At 39.2% G+C, this 19,388-nt stretch overlaps 1 protein-coding gene across 4 annotated transcripts in view; it reads left to right on the top strand.

The window, feature by feature from the left end:
- Positions 1-2,404: 2,404 nt before the first annotated feature.
- auts2a (activator of transcription and developmental regulator AUTS2 a) overlaps positions 2,405-19,388 on the top strand; it is a 180,425-nt gene continuing 163,441 nt past the window's right edge. For all 4 annotated transcript variants that reach the window (XM_061898199.1, XM_061898200.1, XM_061898198.1 and 1 more), the window contains exon 1: positions 2,405-2,536. The gene's annotated coding sequence lies outside the window, so the exon portion shown is untranslated. The remainder of the gene's footprint in view (positions 2,537-19,388) is intronic.

The raw sequence follows: 19,388 nt of genomic DNA, 5'->3' as shown, positions 1-19,388 counted from the left end.
AATGACATAATATGTTACTGCATACCCAGGGGCAAAAAAGTATCTAGTCAGCCACCGATTGTGCAAGTTCTCCCACTTAAAATGATGACAGAGGTCTGTAATTTTCATCATAGGTACACTTCAACTGTGAGAGACAGAATGTGAAAAAAAAAAATCCAGGAATTCACATTGTAGAAATTTTAAAGAATTTATTTGTAAATTATGGTGGAAAATAAGTATTTGGTCAATAACAAAAATTCAACTCAATACTTTACCTTTGTTGGCAATAACAGAGGTCAAACGATTACCGTAGGTCTTTACCAGGTTTGCACACACAGTAGCATGTATTTTGGGCCATTCCTCTATGCAGATCTTCTTGAGAGCAGTGATGTTTTGGGGCTGTTGCCGAGCAACACAGACTTTCAACTCCCTCCACAGATTTTCTATGGGGTTGAGGTCTGGAGACTGGCTAGGCCACTCCAGGACTTTCAAATGCTTCTTACGTAGCCACTCCTTTGTTGCCCGGGTGGTGTGTTTGGGATCATTGTCATGCTGGAAGACCCAGCCACGTTTCATCTTCAAAGCTCTCACTGATGGAAGGAGGTTTTGGCAAAAAATCTCACGATACATGGCCCCATTCATTCTTTCTTTAACACGGATCAGTCATCCTGTCCCCTTAACAGAAAAACAGCCCCAAAGCATGATGTTTCTACCCCTATGCTTCACAGTAGGTATGGTGTTCTTGGGATGCAACTCAGTATTCTTCTTCCTCCAAACACGACAAGTTGAGTTTATACCAAAAAGTACTATTTTGGTTTCATCTGACCACATGACATTCTCTCAGTCCTCTGCTGTATCATCCATGTGCTCTCTGGCAAACTTCAGACGGGCCTGGACATGCCCTGGCTTAAGCAGGGGGACACGTCTGGCAATGCAGGATTTGATTCCCTGTCGGTTAAGTGTGTTACTGATGGCAACCTTTGTTACTTTGGTCCCAGCTCTCTGCAGGTCATTCACTAGGTCCCCCCGTGTGGGCCTGGGATTTTTGCTCACCGTTCTCATGATCATTTTGACCCCACGGGATGAGATCTTGCGTGGAACCCCAGATCGAGGGAGATTATCAGTGGTCTTGTAGGTCTTCCATTTTCTGATAATTGCTCCCAATTATCCCAATTGATTTTTTTCACACCAAGCTGCTTGGCTATTGTAGATTTACTCTTCCCAGTCTGGTGCAGGTCTACAATTTTTTTCCTGGTGTCCTTTAACAGCTCTTTGGTCTTGGCCAAAGTGGAGTTTGGAGTCTGACTGTTTGGGGCTGTGGACAGGTGTATTTTATACAGATAACAAGTTCAAACAGGTTCCATTAATACAGGTAACGAGTGGAGGACAGAAGAGCTTCTTAAAGAAGAAGTTACCGGTCTGTGAAAGCCAGAGATCTTCCTTGTTTGAAGTGACCAAATACTTAATTTCCACCATCATTTACAAATAAATTATTTAAAATTCCAACAATGTGAATTCCTGGTTTATTTTTCCACACCCTGTCTCTTACAGTTGAAGTGTACCTATGATGAAAATTACAGACCTCTGTCATCATTTTAAGTGGGAGAACTTGCACAATCAGTGGCTGACTAAATACTTTTTTTGCCCCACTGTATGTCAGCAGACTAATTAGGGATCTTAGTTTGCTTACTGACTACTAAAACACAAGTTGTCTTGTATGTTCACTATTTTATTTAAGGACAAACTTGCAATAACAAACATATGTTTAATGTTAAAAATAAAGCCAATAATATATTTTTTTGTGGTCCCCTCTATATAAAAAAATATTGAAATGTACCGAAAAGTTGGTACCGGTACCATAATAATGTTGGTGTCGGGACACTAACCTGCACTCTTAAAAGTCTTTCAAACATTGATTGTTCAGTTTTAGTCGAGTCATCGATAAAAAAAAGTGATGTTTATGCTGTCAGTGGCTGTGCAGCTGGGAATGTCTTCTCTCTTCTTCAAATGACTTCCAAAAAGATCCCTGAGACCGGAGGTGCAGCCAGGACAGGTTGAATTTCAAAAGGGGCTTATCCGGGGAATTAGAGCGGCCTTTGGAGTTTGAGCCTTGCCTAATTCTTGGTGACCTTTCTCTAGCTGGGGCTTGACTTTTTGCCACGATCAGCAGACGCTCTAACAGGCTTTTAGGTCTGTGTGGCTGATGATTAACGAGAAGCAGCCTTGTCCTGCCGTGCCCTCGCCGAGAGCCATCTGTAGAGAGAGAGAGAGAAAGAGAGGTAAAGAGATAGGTACATAGAGAGATGGATATGAGGAATGGAAGATGGCCTGAAGGTTGATTGTCGTGTTTGTCTGGATTTCTAGCCTGTGATCAATTTTGACATTTTGTACTTTTATTTTCAATGATTTCAGTTCGTAAAGCATCAGTGGACATTTCATCTGTTTGGCTTTTCTCAGAAGAAAGTTTTTCTCCTCTGGATATTGTTGTGGTATTCATTGCTCTTCGCCACAAAAGGCAGGATTATTATTTCCGAAGGGTCACATTTTGTTGTCTGAGGTAGGTCTATTTCCTTTCCTTGCTGTTGATGTTTGTCATTCAGAATGGTTTTCAACCGGTATGCAGATGAGACGTGGTGTCGTATGATTACACTCATTGTTCGTTGCAGAAGATCTTTGTATAGGGAGCCCTGCTGTGTTAGCAATAACATTGATTGTGTTTCATCAGAGCCTTTCTGAATTAATTATAGCGACAGGAAATGTCAAATCAGGTGTAATTAAAGGCTCTGATGATTACATTGGCGATATATACTGTAAGAATGTATTAGGTCTGTTGGCTGTGTTAAAATAAATATTCCATTCATTTGATCCTTTTCAGCATTTCCCAAACATTTATTCATTCATTAATACCGTATTTTTCGGAGTATAAGTCGCTCCGGAGTATAAGTCGCACCTGTCGAAAATGCATAACAAAAGAAAGAAAAAAACATATATAAGTCGCACTGGAGTATAAGCAGAGGTGGGTAGAGTAGCCAGAAATTGTACTCAAGTAAGAGTACTGTTACTTAAGAGATTTATTACTCAAGTAAAAGTAAGGAGTAGTCACCCAAATATTTACTTGAGTAAAAGTAAAAAGTATGTTGTGAAAAAACTACTCAAGTACTGAGTAACTGATGAGTAACCTGTTTGTTTAATGATTCCAGCAACAATTAATGCACAAAAACATAAAAATAGCAATGAGCAAATTCAGAGCCAGGAATATCTCTTAAGCAACTAAAACAATATTATATATCGAATAATAATACATTAAAATAAAAAATAAAAAATGAGGCAAATTGAGCCACAATAACTTAACAGCACCATAGGCTCAGTAGGCATTCATTGATTGATTGATACTTTTATTAGTAGATTGCACAGTACAGTACATATTCCCTACAATTGACCACTAAATGGTAACACCCCAATAAGTTTTTCAACGTTAATCAATTACTTAATAAATGACCAAGTCGAGGTGATCTACCTCATATGTACATATACATACACACATATCATATATATATATATATATATATATATATATATATATATATACATACACACACATACTTTTATATATACAGTATATACTTTATATTTATTTATTTTGCCGTTTTTGTTCACATGTTAAAAGGTATTTTAATGAATATACATGCACGTTTAACATATAGATTCCTATCTTTAATGAAGACAAGAATATAAGTTGGTGTATTACCTGATTCTGATGACTTGCATTGATTGGAATCAGACAGTATAGTGCTGAAAACGTCCCGGTTTTCAAATGGAGGAGAAAAAAAGTTCCTCCTTCCTGTCTAGTACATCATGAAAGTCGTTGGTTTTTGGCATCTTATTTGTCCAGCTTCCATATTCGTTTTTATACACTTTACAAGAAATACATTGGCGGCAAACTCCGTACCTTGCTAGTTTGTTTGCGCTGGCTTTCGGACACTCTTATTTTGTTAGCGCAGGCGCGATGGAGCGGCACTTTTATTGTGAAGACAGGAACTGTGCGATCAGTCTTTAGGCTTTTGACGGGAAGTACGGTTGAAATAAAAAGGGTCTTTTTTCCTTTACACTTTTGATTGATTGGTTGATTGATTGAAACTTTTATTATTAGATTTCACAGTACAGTACATATTCCGTACAATTGACCACTAAATGGTAACACCCCAATAAGTTCTTCAACATGTCGGGTCTACGTGTGACGGTCACGTGACCACCTGGCTCTGTTTGATTGGTCCAACGTCACCAGTGACTGCATGTGATTGGTGAAACGCAAGCATGCGTAGTTCCTACTTTGAATGTGTGTCTGACAAAAACAAAACAAACAAAGCGTGCATTAACAGATCGATTAAAAAAAAGTAGCGAGTAGCGACCTGATTGCAGATAAATGGAGCGGAGTAAAAGTAGCGTTTCTTCTCTATAAATATACTCAAGTAAAAGTAAAAGTATGTTGCATAAAAACTACTCTTAGAAGTACAATTTATCCCAAAAGTTACTCAAGTAGATGTAACAGAGTAAATGTAGCGCGTTACTACCCACCTCTGAGTATAAGTTGCATTTTTTGGGGGAAATTTATTTGATAAAATCCAACACCAAGAATAGACATTTGAAATACAATTTAAAATAAATAAAGAATAGTGAACAACAGGCTGAAAAAGTGTACGTTATATGACGCATAAATAACCAACTGAGAAGGTGCCTGGTATGTTAACGTAACATATTATGGTAAGAGTCATTCAAATAACTATAACATATAAAACATGCTATAAGTTTACCAAACAATCTGTCACTCCTAATTGCTAAATCCGATGAAATCTTATACGTCTAGTCTATTACGTGAATGAGCTTAATAATAGTATTTGATATTTTACGGTAATGTGTTAATCATTTCACACATAAGTCGCTCCTGGGTGTAAGTCGCACCCTCGGCCAAACTATGAAAAAAACTGTGACTTATAGTACGAAAAATACGGTACATGTATTTACAAATATTGATTTGGTGCTACCTGTTAGGTGGCGCCATGCATGATAACACTGCTCTGCCAGATAATAGGAAAAGTGAACAATGTTTCCAACTTAGCGACTTTTGTCGCAATATTCACAATGAAGAAGCTTGTGTAAAAATGTCAATAAATAAATGACAGAGCGCTTTACATAAAATGTTATCCCAAATGCGTTCCTAGCCCCTGCCTGCTATGTCAGTGATAAGAATATGATAGATTTAGTACAAACCATACATCAAATTTAATTTAAATTTGATGAAAAACATATAAAAAGTATTTTTTTATATATATATTTTTTTTCTTTTCCGGGTCAGGAATATATATTTTTAGGAACACTAATACAAAACTTCTCAATAATGTCTGATTGAATGCTAAAAAAGTTATGAAAGACTGCCTTTAAAAGAGGAATGGGATTTTATGTTTTTTTACTGAATGAGACACCCAGAATGTACATGAAATTAATGAATGTGGGATTTACAATATTAACTATGAACAATAAAAAACTGAATATTGATAACATATGAATGTCACACACCCTCTCGATCGACATATTTTACAATCAAGCGAAACGCACCAAAAAAGCAACAAACATCGAAATATGAACGCAGAGGGTACAAAAAATAATAAAAAATACAATCTGATACATCACTAAGCTTTAGAACTTTGTTGCAAAAATCTCCTACCGCGTCTGTCCCTGACACCCGCAAACCAGGCTGTCCGCCCTGGAAACACTCTGTGGAAACACTCCCCACCCACACTACTTGGTGCCTCGTCTCAGCTGCTGTGACTTACATGACCATAGTAATTACTTTATCATGCAAAAGATTCCAACCATTGAAATACTTTGTATTGTTCAAAGACTTACGGTCATTCCAAAACATCACTGTACATCATAATGGCATCTACACTTTCCATCCTAAAGATCTGAAAAAAATTATTTGGCAATGTCCGGCGGGGCAGATTGAAAAGCTTAAGGGCCGCATGCGGCCCCTGGGCCTTAATTTGCCCAGGTCTGGTGTAGAGAAAAGTCTGGCAACCCTGGTTCTTAGAATTCTAGAAATGTTGCCTCAAAACAATTTAGTTATATATACCTCATTGGGACTAGAGACACTTTGTTGGTCAACAGCATGCAAATTTGTCTTTAAACCTTTTTTTTTTCCTATTATTCAATCCAACAAAATAATACACCATAAAAATACAATTCCAATTTCAAAACCCTGCGATGAGGTGGCGACTTGTCCAGGGTGTATCCCACCTTCCGCCTGAATTCAGCTGAGATAGGCTCCAGCGACCCCCTGCCACCCCGAACAGACAAGCGGTAGAAAATGGGTGGATGGATGGATTCCAAAACCGAACCTGGCCCAGCGACATTCACAATAGCAATCAACAGAGCAATTGAGAGGACACACAAACATCACACAAAACAATCCAAAAGTAGTAAAAAAAAAATGAATAATACCAACAACAGTGATAAAAAGTATTTATCATAAAATAAATAATTGAGAATTCAAGGCAGTTTGTGAGGGGGCTCAAAATAAAATTCTGCTGGGGGCCCCAAGTTAGTCAGGACCGGCTCTGGCGGTATGCATTAAAAGTGGGATTATAAGGGATTTTACGTCATACATTCTACTTAGTAATCAATTGGCTAAGAACATTTTTACACAAACAAATACAATTTTAAAATCCGTTTTAAAACTCTAAAAATAGAAAAAGTATTGCAATAGGTCGAATAAAAAAAATATATCGTACATAAATAAAGATTTTTTTTTTTCTTCAAAATCGATATTAAGACATTAAAATGTATATTATATCATTGGGAAAAGTATCGTGCTATTTTGAAGAGCGTACTTGTGGAAATCGTCCAAAACCTGACTAAATAAATAAATAAAATATTGTAAGGACGTGGACTTTGATGTGATTTACTGCTTGGGTTGTTTTCCCGGAATGCAAACGAATTGGACCGGACATGGCTTGAAGGTAAATACATGATTTTAATTTCAACTCAAAAGCTACAAACAAAAGGCGCTCACAGTGGAGGCACAAAACTTAATGCAGGGAACAAAACTAACGCTAAGGCAGAACTATGAACATGAAACAAAAACACTTGCGGTGAGGAGAACTATGGCATGGACCGAACAAACACAAGAAATCCAACATGGGCGGAGCAAGAGATAAATTATGTCAATAGAGTAATCGGAGTAATGTCGCCTGGTCGACTCCCTGGCAACTACAGGCTTAAATAATAGTGACATGATTAACAACAGGTGTGTGAGTTCAAACAAATGAGGCAGTTGAAACTAATGAGTTCTCATGGAAACTAAAACAAACCAGGGGGCGCAAAAACAGGAACTAATAGAGTCAAAAACAAACAGAACATAATTAAACAGAATCCAGACCACAGAACAAGACAAATATAAATGTTTTGTATCATTACAGAAAATATAACAACATTTTGCCATATCAATATTTTCCCCGGCCCTCGCGTTTATGAATTCATATGTCATGCTTTATTTTAGAGATGAACCACCGGAATATTTGTTTAATCTCCGTATCAATCTCCAGTATCTGTCAGTGATTGCCTGAGTACGAAAAGTGCCATATAGATGAAGTTACATTTTATTGGATTTGATCGATGATTAGCATGAATGAGTGGCTGCTTTATGAGCGAGATAGAAATAGCAATGGTGGATTGATTGTAAAAGAAGGAGGAGCTTCGCAATGCCCGGTTGCTGTGATGTCTCTTTAAGAAACATTCGTGATCACCATCATCATCATCATAGAGTCATGTGGGTCGTCTGCTATCGTGCTTCCCCTCCGCATTATCATAAAAAGTCATTTAGGGCTGATTGATGCAAATGGCCCTCTGTTCTTTTCTGTCATTGACGGGTCCTTCGCTGTGTCCACGGGCGGTGATTAAAGCTGTCGTTTCCAGCTTCTCATTAAAGGAGAGCGCTGGGCCATGGGAGGAATTCATGGTGGGCGAGAGAGGGGCAATAGAGAGAGAGGATATTTTCATCTTAAAAAAAGATGTGTTTTTCATTATTCTATTCCCCACAGTCTTTGTCTAAATCACTTATCTCAATCAATTCAATATCATCTGATCCCTAAATGCTTTCTTTAATGCTGCCGACAGGATAAAAAGGAGCGATAACAAGCAACATTCAAGTTTAAATGTACGTTTATTTTTCTATGCTTTTTATGGTCCAAAAAATGATTTTGTTTGTGGCTCTAAATATCAATAGTATTCATAACAAAATGGTAATTGTAGAGGTTGCCCTCTTGTGGGTTCTTTGGACCCCATACACTGCCAGGAGAGCGCGGAATTCAGGGTATAACACTGTTTTATTTTCATAAATGTGCAGAGGCTTTTGCTTTCCAGCAAATTGTCTTTATCTCCTGCGTCCGCTCAGCAGCACCTCCAACTCCAACTGCGTGTCTCATCCCGGCTGCTGCTAGTAAAGGCCACAAGTGATTAGATAACAAGGCCCACCTGGGCCATCTACGCACCTGTCGTTTTTTTCGAAGCAGTTCCTGACACAGTCCGTTTCGCCCCCTTTCACATTAATATTACAAAAATGGATAGATGTTGATAGTCCAACTCATACTGGCTGGTATACTTAAGCTATGGAAATGATATCAGTAGAAAAACTGCATTTAGTTTAGATAATGAGTCATATATTACAATGGTATCAATTATTTACATTTGTTTTAACTATTAAATGAACCGAAAATATAACTTATTGTATCTTTGTGGAAAATATTGTACACAATGTGTTAAACTTATGAGTTGCGATTCAAGTGTAAACCACCGTGACGCTATTGTTCATTTTTTTAAAGGTTTTTATTGTATTTTTTATAAATGGCTGTGATGGTAATGTCAATGAGGGATTTCTATTCATTGCTATGTTGAAATTCGTATTAATATTGATACTGGTGAATAGATTATTAATTTTTGTTTGACTACTTTTGGATTGTTTTGTGTCATGTTTGTGTGTCCTTTCAATTGCTCTGTTGATTGCTATTCTGAATGTTGCTTGGCCGGGTTTGGTTTTGGAATTGGAATTATATTATTATGGTATTATTGTGTATTATTTGGTTGGATTGATTAATAACATTAAAAAATAAAATAAAAAAAAGTATTCATACCAAGTTTGGTATCCTATCAATACTTTTGTTGTAGTTTCTAGCAGATTACTCGAATTTCCTCACAGTTTATGCGGCCACAGCGTCTCTTCTGGTCTTTGCCTATCACTTCTATTACTACTCTCACTGACTACTGACATTATTTTCCTTCAAATAGCTATTTTTGTTGATCCATTTAGATTTTAAAATGTATATTTTTGTTACATTTATTTGTTACTTTTCACTCGTGACTTTGTTCTTATAGTCTAGTAGAATCCCCGCTTTAATTCTGATGGGCCTGCTTTGTGTGCACTGACACTTTGGCCTGGGGTTGATCTAAGCCGGAATCCTACTAAGATATATCCAAATCATGATTTTAGGTGTAAACTTATATAGTTAGCTAAAAAGCTAGCATTAAATGTTAGCATGATAATATAAGAGACAGTACCATACTTCTAAGATGGCGCCAAGTATCAAAATCTATGATTTTTAGGTATAAACATGCCAAATAAACTAAAAACCAAGTGTAAAACATTAGCCTGCTATGATTAACTTCCAAGATGGTGCCAAGCATCAAAATCCATGATTTTAAAGTTGAAAAAAATCAACATTTGTTATTGATCTAGCATAAAACCTTAGCATGATTACATAACACAAGTTAGCAGAATTTTAAAATGTTGCCAAGTATTTTTATGTGTAAATATGCAAAAATTATCTAATAAGCTATCATAAAAAGTTGGCATGCTAATGTGTGCATGCTATCACATGACTGAATAAGAGTAAATACCAAAATATACTATTTGTAGGTGTAAACATAGAAAATTAGCTAAAAAAGCTACTTTAAAACAGTATGCTAATACAGGAGATGATAGCACACTACCAAGATGGCTCCAAGTACAAACCCCGTTTCCTTATGAGTTGGGAAATTGTGTTAGATGTAAATATAAACGGAATACAATGATTTGCAAATCATTTTCAACCCATATTCAATTGAATATGCTACAAAGACAACATATTTGATGCTCGAACTGATAAACATTTTTTTTTGTGCAAATAATCATTAACTTTAGAATTTGATACCAGCAACATGTGACAAAGAATTTGGGAAAGGTGGCAATAAATACTGATAAATTTGAGGAATGCTCATCAAACACTTATTTGGAACATCCCACAGGTTTGCAAGCTAATTGGGAACAGGTGGATGCCATGATTGGTTATAAAAGTAGATTCCATGAAATGCTCAGTCATTCACAAACAAGGATGGGGCGAAGGTCACCATTTTGTCCACAAATGCGTGAGCAAATTGTTGAATAGTTTAATAAAAACCATTCTTAACCAGCTATTGCAAGGAATTTAGGGATTTCACCATCTATGGTCCGTAATATCATCAAAGGGTTCAGAGAATCTGGAGAAATCACTGCACGTAAGCAGCTAAGCCTGTGACCTTCGATCCCTCAGGCTGTACTGCATCAACAAGCGACATCAGTGTGTAAAGGATATCACCCACGAGCTCAGGAACACTTCAGAAACCCACTGTCAGTAACTACAGTTGGTCGCTACATCTGTAAGTGCAAATTAAAACTCTCCTATGCAAGGCAAAAACCGTTAATCAACAACGCCCAGAAACACAGTCAGCTTCGCTGGGCCTGAGCTCATCTAAGATGGACTGATACAAAGTGGAAAAGTGTTCTGCGGTCTGACGAGTCCACATGTCAATTTTTTTTGGAAACTGTGGATGTCGTGTCCTCCGGACCAAAGAGGAAAAGAACCATCCGGATTGTTATAGGCACACAGTTGAAAAGCCAGCATCTGTGATGGTATGGCCGTGTATTAGTGCCCAGGGCATGGGTAACTTACACATCTGTGAAGGCGCCATTAATGCTGAAAGGTACATACAGGTTTTGGAATAGCATATATTGTCATCCAAGCAACGTTATCATGGACGCCCCTGCTTTTTTCAGCAAGACAATGCCTAGCCACGTGTTACATCAACGTGGCTTCATAGTAAAAGAGTGCAGGTACTAGACTGGCCTGCCTGTAGTCCAGACCTGTCCCCCATTGAAAATGTGTGGCGTATTATGAAGCCTAAAATACCACAACAGAGACCACTTAAGCTGTACATCAAGCAAGAATGGGAAAGAATTACACCTGAGAAGCTTAAAAAATGTGTCTCCTCAGTTCCCAAACCTTTACGGAGTGTTGTTAAAAGAAAAGGTGATGTAACACAGTGGTGAACATGCCCTTTCCCAACTACTCTGGCACGTGTTGCAGTCATGAAATTCTAAGTTAATTATTATTTGCAAAAAGAAAAGAAAATTTAGGAATTTGGACATCAAATATCTTGTCTTTGTTGTGTATTCAACTGAATATGGGTCGAAAAGGATTTGCAAATCATTGTATTCCCATGAGTGGTGAGCCCATTGGAGGGGGGACCCACGTTGCCTCTTCAAGCTGTGCCCTCTGGGGACAACAGGACCCACCTCTGAGCATGGCCCACCTCTGAGCGAGGGCAATCTAGGTCCTCGTTTTGTCTTTTTCATAAAGGTCTTCGAGCTGCTCTTTGTCTGATCCCTCACCTAGGACCTACTGTATTTGTCTTGGGAGACCCTACAATTGGGCATAGAAGCCCCCGGACAACACAGCACCTAGGATCATTGGGACACGCTAACTCCTCAACCACGATAAGGTGTTTTGTCTTCTTTATGTGCCGAAGTCTTCCTCCAGGACAAGCCCCTCCATCTCCACCCCATCAGCCCTATTGTCCTTTTTAGCGCTTCCGTATAATCTACTGACAGATATAAGTTAGAACTGTATGCATGTACAGCCGGCCGACATTCCAAAGAAATCTTCAGATACAAAATATAGATCCAACCCCTTCTAAGAATCGAGCGAAGCCAATACACCCCTGTGACGTTGAGGCTTTACGCAGCCATTTACGAGACATGCTTTAAGCTGCAATAATCAAGGAGTCAATGTCACCTTTTCCTGCCCAATTGTTGTTGTTGTAAAACGGAATGATGACGTATGTCTGTGCACTGGTTATTGGAAAATTAATTTACAAACTGTTAAAGTTGCCAAGGCCCTTTCACATCTTAGATTGTCTTTCTCAGTATTAAATGAATCCAAGTGGTTCACAATTTTAGTGGTTCAAAATGGAGGATGCCGACATGGAGTTACTACATTAGGATTCTGGAAATGGAATGGCCTACTACACAGACTGACAAATGCTCCAAGTACTTTTTAACAACTCATTGACAAGTGTACGGGAGACCTAAGCCGTAAGTAAGTTCTTGTATTCCTTGATGAGATCAATATTTTTGCCACCGCTCCTGAGGAACTTGAGGAGTGCTTGAGGGTGCTAAAAAAATTAAAGGAGTTTGAATTGACGTACTTCACAGAAAAGTGTAAATGTTTCCAGTCGAAACATGGTGTCAGAAACTGATCCTGAAATAAATATCTACCTTGAAATCCTGGACAGTAACCCGGGATCTGAAAGAACTGAGCTCATTTTTAGTATTTGCTGAATATTATTGTTGATTTATCAAAGATCATGCCACCATTGTAAAACCACTTACTTGAGGCTAGGGATATGTTCGCCAGTCCACCAAAAACAAAATAACCACGGTGAAATACCTCTACCTGAAGAACTCCTTTGTGGAGTCATGCACCGCAGCCTGTCAGAACTCTTTTGAAACCATGATTGACAAATTGACTTTTGCCCCTGTTCTTGGCTTTGCCAATTCAAACCTGCACTACATATTGCACACATACAAGTACAGCAGGATTGGGAGTTGTGCTGTACCAGAAAAAATAAGGTCAACTTTGAGTCATTGCCTTAGCTAGAAGAGGCCTTTCACAAAGTGAGTTGCGTTACCCATCTCACAAGTTGGAGTATTTGGCCCTGTAACGGAGCATCACAGAAAAGTTTCATGATTATCTTTATAGAACCAACTTTGCTGTAGTAACTGATAACAACCGTCTCACCTGTGTCCTGTCCTCTGCCAAATTAGATGGTACTAGCTGGTGGTTAGCTTCACTGTCAAACTATTCTTTCAAAATGCAATTTCAAGCAGGCAAACACAACACTGATGTTGATGCTTTGTCCCGAAGATCCCATGTCACAGTTCTGGACAACATGGTTCACAGCAAAAAAATGGGACCTTTCCCACCATCTTACTGAGAACATAAGTGATTCAGGAAAAGCTGCTGAAACATCCCCCAATCTTTTAGACACCATATGTCAGAATCGCCTTGTGAGAGCCTACAATCTTCCTCATTCACCACGATCTAATTTCACTCTGGTCGAGTCATTAAGTCTCGACTGATATTCTTCTTGACGGGTTTGCTGAGAATGAGTACCATTGTTCTGACGGTTGTCCCATCTTCCACCCACCACAACCTGATGGAAGAACAACATGCTGACCCAGCAATTAGATAAGTCATTCATCAGCTTGAAACTGGTGAAGATATCCCACATTTTGCTCGTCAGGCCCTTCCTATGCTAACTCTGTTGTTGTGGGAATAAGCTCGACTAAAGCTCGAAAATGGAGTACTGTACCTGAGGCAAGAAGATGACAACCACCTTTTGCTGTTGGTCCTGCTTCCAGTTTTGCGCTCTAGATGTGTCTCCACAATGATATTGGAGACATGGGAATAGAGCGGACATTAGATCTGTGTGTAGCACAAGTTTTTCTGGCCCAAGATGCTGGCTGAAGTAGGAAACTACGTCGCTGCGTAAGATGTCAAATTCTACCGGAAAAATCAGGTCCCTTTTTTAACATCCAAACCAATCGACCAATAAAACTGCTTTGCATTGACTTTCGCTTGCTTGAGCCAGACAGCATTAACGCCAAACACATTTCAGTGCTGGCCGATCATTTCACCAAATATCCTGCGGTAGACCTGAATCCAAATCTAAACTGTTGCCAAAACTGTGGTGAGATATTTATGGAATGATTTCATGGTAAATTATGGTATCCCCGAACGGTTGCATACTGACCACGAATGGGGTTTTGAATCAAAGTTAATAAGGGGGGCATTGTGACATCACGGGCATCAAGAAAACCAGGACCACTCCATATCATCCTTGAGGAAATTGTGCCTTGCAGATCAACCGAACACAGTTAAGTGTGCTGCGACATTTGGAAATAAAGCAAAAGTCAAAGTGGAAGGAACATGTTAAACCCCTTCTACATGCATATGTGACAGTCTCTCGCTGTCGTACGGGTTCCATGGACCACCAAATAGGGACATTGTTGAGCAGGGTTGTGACTTTGTTTATTTTTACAAATAAAACCTCAGTGCAGGTCGCTTTTCAGCTCCTCTTCTACGCTCACTCGTCGTCTGCCTCTGGCTCTCTTCCTCTCTTGCTCCGCGTCAGCTTCCCTCTGGCTCCTTCTTGTCTCTCCGCCTCTCTCTCTGACGTTCACGGCTGTCCCTTTTATACAGTGAGAGAGGATTACTTGATTGTCCCCGGGTGCGCGATCCACGCACCTGATCTCTATTGCAGCGTCGCTCCCGGCACGCCCCGCCTCGCCGCTCGCTCGCCGTTGCCGCCTCCTCGCCGCCACCGCCTCCTCGCCGCCATCTTAGGCCGGTCTCTGGCGTGCCCTGCCTCTCCACAGCGTACAACTTTGCAACTGGAATAAGTTGACAGGGTACACACCATAAAAACTCCTTTTTGGACGGTCAACCCGCCTCCCAGTTCACTTGGCTCTTGGATTACAACTGAAAGACTCTCCATCTTCCGAACATTCTCAATATGGGAAGAGTCTAAAGTTGCGGCTCAAAGAAAATTATAAACTTGCCTCTCAGAATGAACAAAAACCTTCAAATCAAACCGCGGTCCTTTCGTCTCTGGCGTTTCCAAAGCAACAAACACAAGGACATTGCACCGCATGGAGGAAAATCACCCCAAAAAACTTTAGACCACTGGAAATACTCAAAAGTTACGTGATAAATCCTCAAACCATCATCCATTTCTACCGCTTCCCTCTGCCAATGTCGGGGTGGAAGGCTGGAGTCAGCTGCACTCGAATGGTAGCAAGCAGCACCCTGGACATGTCACCACCCCATAAAATAGGTCTGTCACCCAGAAAATATATCTGAAGCCAGCGAAGCTAAACAACTGTTTGTTAGATATTTGCATTATTAAAAGTTAAATTGTTAGTTTTCTAAGAAACAGCATTTTCCAAACTGATAGAAACAATGTCCACTGTGGAGGACACTGCTTATCAAAAAGTCAAATTTGAAAGACACGTAAGTGAACATTATTTTTTTCCGCTGGATGTTTACATTGTCATCAATTTAAACACACCCAATTGCAAGGTTTAGTTTTTGTTTGTTTGTCTGAAACAGTGGATGTTCCTGCACTATACTCTGCTCTTAAAATACATGTTTATTGTAAAAAAAATATGATTACAACATTTTAGCATTATGTTATAGTAATTGTGTTTATCTTAAACATTCCTGCTGCCTCGTTTTACACACTATAACATTTTTACGTTTTATTTTAGACATATAAACAATATACCCCAGGGCAGCTGTGGCTACTGATGTAGCTTACCACCACCAGGTGTGAATGATTGTTGAGTTCCACTTCTCTATGAGCGCTTTGAGTGTTTAGAAAAGCGCAATATAAATCTAAATTATTATTATTATTAATAATATCATACCTTAATGCCTGGATAATATTGTACCGGGAGATTTTGATATTGTTACATCCTTATTGATTTACATATGCACACATATTGGACTAATAAGGACTTTGAACATATTGACCATGGATTAAAATATTGTCTTACCAAGCATTGGGACTGAACTCAGATGTGCACAATGTAAATGTTCAGATTATTTTGGGAGTTCTTGCACCTTGTGATATACTCACCATGCATGGCAACCCTGTGGTGGAAGTTTCAATAATCTAAACTATTGCTACTGGCCTATACACTACATCATTGCATACACGCTACTTTTTTAATAGAAATGGCAACAGCAGAGGATCTTAGCATGCATGTGTATGTATGAGCCAGTGTGCCCCACAACAAGAGGATAGAGAAACATAATGAGCTTATTGACTACAACTTTGGACGAATAAAAATGGTGGACTCGCGCAAAACTCTTTGTGTAAATTTTCACCATATAAGGAGATTGCCGCTGACATAACTAAGGCAAAATACGTCACTGAAGTCTCAAATTCCACACAGCTCATTTGAAAGTGTTTAATAAATATATCTGTTGTGACTCCATGATTTGGATTCAAATTTTGGGGATTTATGGGGATCACAAATATACAAAAACGGGTACCAACAGCTTAGAAAAGTTAGTTTTCTATAATAAGATCCATTTAGATTATAGTAATTATTTGTTCATGTTTTTATTTTAAATCTGCAAGATACAGTTAGCATGGTGGCGATGTCTCTGCCGTTTATTAACTACACTGCAGTTTGTTACATCAATGTTAATACGATAGGACTTTCTCGATTATTACACAAACAAACATTGCATATTACAAACAATTCTACTTACCCGCAAATTAATCTTCAATAAAGGTATGTTATTTCTGCATTTAAAACTTCAACTCATCCATAATCTAGGACCGATTTATTGGATTTACATTATTTCCTTTACAAAAAATTGCATTGTTTTTTGTCTGACCTTTTGGGAACACATTACTCACATTACTTATAACAGTGGGGCACAAAAGTATTTAGTCAGCCACCGATTGTGCAAGTTCTCCCACTTAAAATGATGACAGAGGTCTGTAATTTTCATCATAGGTACACTTCAACTGTGAGAGACAGAATGTGAAAAAAAATTCAGGAATTCACATTGTAGGAATTTAAAAAAATGTATTTGTAAATTATGGTGGAAAATAAGTATTTGGTCAACCATTCAAAGCTCTCACTGATGGAAGGAGGTTTTGGCTGAAAATCTCACGATACATGGCCCCATTCATTCTTTCCTTAAAACGGATCAATCACAGACCTGTCCCCTTAGCAGAAAAACAGCCCCAAATCGTGATGTTTCCACCCCCATGCTTCACAGTAGGTATGGTGTTCTTGGGATGAAATTCAGTATTCTTCTTCCTTCAAACACGACGAGTTGAGTTCATACCAAAAAGTTCTATTTTTGTTTCATCTGACCACATGACATTCTCCCAATCCTCTGCTGTATCATCCATGTATCCATTTTGGTATAAACTCAACTCGTCGTGTGTGGAGGAAGAAGAATACTGAGTTGCATCCCAAGAACACCAAACCTACTGTGAAGCATGGGGGTGGAAACATCATGCTTTGGGGCTGTTTTTCTGCTAAGGGGACAGGACGATTGATCCGTGTTAAGGAAAGAATGAATGGGGCCATGTATTGTGAGATTTTGAGCCAAAACCTCCTTCCATCAGTGAGAGCTTTGACTGGTTGACCAAATACTTATTTTCCACCATAATTAATAAATCTTTTTTTTTTAATTCCTACCATGTGAATTCCTGTTTTTTTTTTTTTTTTATCATTCTGTCTCTCACAGTTGAAGTTTACCTATGGTGAAAATTATAGACCTCTGTCAACATTTTAAGTGGGAAAACTTGCACAATTGGTGGCTGACTAAATACTTTTTTCCCCCACTGTAAAAGCTGTGTTTTAAAAAAATGCATACAGTTATATTATTCTGTATGAAAGGAATCATTGAATTCATTTGAATTGGTGTAATTTGAATAATATGATCAAATTGTTCTTGAAGGTGTGGGGGCCGCTATCGAGGGGGTTGGGCCCCCTAATATAATGGTAGGACAGATCACGTATTCATCAGTGATATTGTTACTCCTGAGGATCCTGCCCACAGACTAGGGCACCAGCTGACTTAACACTCTCCCAAAAGACCACCGAGGAATAAATTATGAGGGCTGCGACTCCCACTGGCATCATATAAGAACAAGAAAGTTTGATCACATTACGCCTGTACTGGCTCACTTGCACTGGCTTCCTGTGCACTTAATATGCGACTTTAAGGTTTTACTACTTACGTATAAAATACTACACGGTCTAGCTCCATCCTATCTTGCCGATTGTATTGTACCATATGTCCCGGCAAGAAATCTGCGTTCAAAGGACTCCGGCTTATTAGCGATTCCCAAAGCCCAAAAAAAGTCTGCGGGCTATAGTGCGTTTTCATTTCGGGCTCCAGTACTCTGGAATGCCCTCCCGGTAAAAGTTCGAGATGCCACCTCAGTAGAAGCATTTAAGTCTCACCTTAAAACTCATTTGTATACTCTAGCCTTTAAATAGACTCCCTTTTTAGACCAGCTGATCTGCCGTTTCTTTTCTTTTTCTCCTATGTCCCACTCTCCCTTGTGGAGGGGGTCCGGTCCGTTCTGGTGGCCATGTACTGCTCGCCTGTGTATCGGCTGGGGACATCTCTGCGCTGCTGATCCGCCTCCGCTTGGGATGTTTTCCTGCTGGCTCCGCTGTGAACGGGACTCTCGCTGCTGTGTTGGATCCGCTTTGGACTGGACTCTCGCGACTGTGTTGGATCCATTATGGATTGAACTTTCACAGTATCATGTTAGACCCGCTCGACATCCATTGCTTTCCTCCTCTCCAAGGTTCTCATAGTCATCATTGTCACCGACGTCCCACTGGGTGTGAGTTTTCCTTGCCCTTATGTGGGCCTACCCAGGATGTCGTAGTGGTTTGTGTTGTGGTTTGTGCAGCCCTTTGAGACACTAGTGATTTAGGGCTACATAAGTAAACATTGATTGATTGATTGATATGATTGGACATGATGGACCCCTTATCCCTCCCATAGGACACGACTACGCCCTAGAACCTTATCTTTGTTGAGCATTAAAATACAGAATTGTACCCCCGGGGCACGTACAATAATATATCCTTTGTGTTGCTATAATCCACCTAATAATCATAAATAATCATCTTGCAGTGGTAGCACATTCTCTGCAGACCTCCCTGATGATGTATGGTTAGTAATATTCATTTTTACTTGGTGGCTGGATGTGATTCCAGCAAGTAAGTCACAGATGTAGGAGAGGAGCTTAGTATAAAATGCTAAATCCCTCGCTAAAATACGTAGCCCTCAGGTGGTGCAGCTTCTTAAGCTCAGTTTTCTTGCGCTGATAAGAACCTTTTCTTTGTTGTTGGCTGGAGAGTAAGGCAGACTAGCTAAAGGCCATTAAAGCCAGCCCTTCTTTTGCAAAGTTAATCATTTGATTGAATCTTTTTATGGAATATGAAAACC

Source organism: Nerophis ophidion, linkage group LG04, assembly GCF_033978795.1.
Source record: "Nerophis ophidion isolate RoL-2023_Sa linkage group LG04, RoL_Noph_v1.0, whole genome shotgun sequence".
NCBI classification, from domain to species: Eukaryota; Metazoa; Chordata; class Actinopteri; order Syngnathiformes; family Syngnathidae; genus Nerophis; species Nerophis ophidion.
Note: the sequence above shows the minus strand (reverse complement) of the source record. Positions and strands in the feature narration are given on the sequence as shown.